Genomic DNA, 3,937 nt, shown 5'->3' with positions numbered 1-3,937 from the left:
TTATTTATTTCGAAAATAAAATAAATTAAAATAAAATAAATAAAAATAGGTGAAGATTTTCGAAAAAATGAGGAGAGAGAAAGTGGTAAGGAAATTTTGAAAAAGATATGATTTGGAAAAGATTTTAAATTTTAAAAAAAATCTGAAAATTTTTTTTTTTTGAAATTGATTTTCGAGAATTTGTTTTAAAATTAGAGAGAAAAGATATTTTTGAATTTAGTGAGGAAAGAGAAAAACACCAAGGAACACCAAACTTAATAATTTTAAGATCAAGACACAAGGAAAACTCAAGAACACTTTGAAGACTCACAAGAACACAAGAACATGAAGAAAGAACATGAAGGATTTAATAGAAAAATTATTTTTGAAAAACATTTTAAAAAGAAAATAAGGATTCTAAAATTTTAACACGACAATAATAAGGGACTCTAAACCAAAAAGAAAACTTTTCCTAATCTAAGAAACAAAATAAACCTTCAGTTGTTCAAACACGAACAATCTCCGGCAACGGCGCCAAAAACTTGGTGCACGAATTGTGACTCACACTTTTCACAACACGTACCACTAACCAGCAAGTGCACTGGGTCGTCCAAGTAATACCTTACGTGAGTAAGGGTCGAATCCCACGGAGATTGTTGGTTTGAAGCAATCTATGGTTATCTTGTAAATCTTAGTCAGGAAGTTAATTATATTTATCAGTTGAATTGCGAATAAACAAGAGAACATGAATTAAAGGTTACTTGTTATGCAGTAATGGAGAATATGTTGGAGTTTTTGGAGATGCCTTGTCTTCTGAATCTCTGCTTTCCTCTGTTCTCTGATTCACGCACGCACGTCCTTCTATGGCAAGCTGTGTGTTGGGGCATCACCGTTGTCAATGGTTACATCCCCTCCTCTTGTGAAAATGGTCCAAATGCTCTGTCACATCACGGCTAATCATCTGAGGTTCCCGATCATGCTGGAATAGGATTCACCCTCCTTTTGCGTCTGTCACTACGCCCAGCGCTCGCGAGTTTGAGGCTCGTCACAGTCATTCAATCCCTGAATCCTACTCGGAATATCACAGACAAGGTTTAGACTTTCCGGATTCTCATGAATGCCGCCATCAATCTAGCTTATACCACGGAGATTCTGATTAAGGAATCTAAGAGATATTCATTCAATCTGATGTAGAACGGAGGTGGTTGTCAGACACACGTTCATGGATTGAGGAAGGTGATGAGTGTCACTGATCATCACCTTCTCCATAGTTAGGCGCGAATGGATATCTTAGATAGGAACACGCATGTTTGAATAGAAAACAGAAATACTTGCATTAATTCATCGAGACACAGCAGAGCTCCTCACCCCCAACAATGGAGTTTAGAGACTCATGCCGTCAAAGAGTACAAAGTTTAGATCTAAAATGTCATCCGATACAAAATAGGTCTCTAAAAGTTGTTTAAATACTAAACTAGTAGCCTAAGTTTACAGAAATTGAATAAACTATAACAGATGGTATAGAGATCCACTTCTGGGGCCCACTTGGTGTGTGCTGGGACTGAGACTTAAGCAATTCACGTGCATAAGGCCATTTTGGGCGTTCAACGCCAGGTTTGGATCCATTTCTGGCGTTGAACTCCAACTTTTAATCCTTTTCTGGCGCTGGACGCCAGAATTAGGCAGAGAACTGGCGTTGAATGCCAGTTTACGTCGTCTATCCTTGAGCAAAGTATGGACTATTATATATTTCTGGAAAGCCCTGGATGTCTACTTTCCAACGCAATTGGAAGCACGCCATTTCGAGTTCTGTAGCTCCATAAAATCCACTTTGAGTGCAGGGAGGTCAGAATCCAACAGCATCAGCAGTCCTTTTTCAGCCTGAATCAGATTTTTGCTTAGCTCCCTCAATTTCAGCCAGAAAAATACCTGAAATTACAGAAACCTAAAAACTAATAAAAATAAACTAAAAACTAACTAAAACATACTAAAAACTATATGAAATTAACCCCAAAAAGCGTATAAAATATCCGCTCATCATTAATGCTCATGCATTCCTCTAGGGTGTCTTGATGCTGCATGGCTTTTACAGCATTCAGTACGAACATTTCCTCATTAACTCTCAGGGTTACTTCCCCTTTTTCAACATCAATAAGGGTTCGTCCTGTAACTAGGAATGGTCTCCCTAGGATAAGGGATGCACTCTTATGTTCTTCCATGTCCAACGCCACAAAGTCAGTGGGTAAAACAAATGGTCCAACCCTAACAATCATGTCTTTAGTTACGCCTAATGGTATCTTAATAGAGCCATCAGCAGGTTGAAAACATATGCGGGTTGGTTTGACTTCATCAGTCAAGCAAAGCTTCTTTATTAATGAAGCAGGTATTAGGTTGATGCTTGCTCCAAGGTCACATAGAGCTATCCTTGTACAAACATCACCTAGAGTGCATGGTATCATAAAGCTTCCAGGATCCTTAAGTTTCTCTGCTAAGTTGTTTTGAATGATTGCACTGCACTCTTTAGTGAGAAATACTGTTTCTGTCTCTCTCCAATCCTTCTTATGTCTTAAGATATACTTCATGAACTTAGCATAAGAAGGTATCTATTCAAGAGCCTCCGCAAAAGGGATCTTGATCTCTAGTAGTCTGAGATAATCTGCAAAGCAGGAAAATTGTTTATCTTTTTCCTCTTGATGGAGCTTCTGAAGAAATGGCATTTTAGTATTATACTCATCAACTTTGGTTGATGAAGGCCGAGTGCCATGTGTGTTGGAAGGGGGGTTACTAGCTTGCTTAGGAGGGTTGCTACCCCCTTCCTGGCGTTCAACGCCAGGGGCATCATTTCCTTTTGGGCATTCAATGCCAAGGTTTCTGCCTCCTTGGGCGTTTGAATGCCCAGTCTCTACCCTTTCCTGGCGCTTAACGCCAAGAGTGATACCTCCCTGGGCGTTTGAACGGTCAGAGTTATATTATGCAGAGACCTAGTTATCCTCTGTCAGTTGTTCTTTTCCTAACCTCCTGTTGTTCTGAGGTTGGGCATTCAAAGTTTTCTCACTCCTTAGTTGAATGGCCTAGCATTCCTCTGTTATCTGCTTAGATAACTGCTGCCTTCTTTGATTTAGTTAGGCTTCTATATTCCTATTAGAAGCCTGAGTTTCTCTCAAAGCCTCTTGCAGTTCCAGTAGTTACTGGGCAAGGGCGTGCAATTGCTGAGTCAATGGGCCATCTGGCTCTTGAGGGTTAGGTTCAGTAGATATGACCTTAACCTCTCCTTTCATAAAAGTCTCAGCAGCTGAATACAGATGATGATTAGTCGCAACTATCTCAATAAGCTCGCGAGCCTCTTCAATGGTCTTTCTTATGTATATGGAACCACCAGCAGAGTGGTCCAAAGGCATTCTACCAATGTCTAAAAGTCCATAATAGAAGATGTACCCATTCTGAAAATATTTCAGTGAGATATTTTCTTAGCATCTTTCTATACCTTTCCCAAGCATTATAAATAGATTCATTATCTCCTTGTTTGAAGCCTTGGATGTCCAGTCTCAGCTGGGTCATCTTTCTTGGAGGAAAGTATTGATTTAAAAACTTGTCTACTAACTGTTTCCAAGTTTTCAAGCTAGCTATAGGCTGGTTATCCAACCACCTCTTTGCTTGGTCCTTTACAGCAAAAGGAAAGAGCAATAGTCTGTAGACATCTTGGTCTACTCCCTCATTGTGTACTGTTTCAGCAATCTTTAAGAAATCTACCAAGAACTCAGTAGGTTCTTCTTGTGAAAGTCTTGAATACTGGCAGCTTTGTTGCACTAGTAATGAGTTGAGGGTTTAGTTCAAAGCTACTTGCTTTGATGTGAGGTATGCTAATACTTCTTCCATAGAAGTCAGCAGTGGGATTTGTATAAGATCCCAGAGTTCTTCTAAACTCTTCATTCCCATTTGGGTTCATGATTAAAAAAGG

This window comes from Arachis hypogaea, chromosome 18 (assembly GCF_003086295.3).
Source record: "Arachis hypogaea cultivar Tifrunner chromosome 18, arahy.Tifrunner.gnm2.J5K5, whole genome shotgun sequence".
Lineage (NCBI taxonomy): Eukaryota > Viridiplantae > Streptophyta > Magnoliopsida > Fabales > Fabaceae > Arachis > Arachis hypogaea.
Note: the sequence above shows the minus strand (reverse complement) of the source record.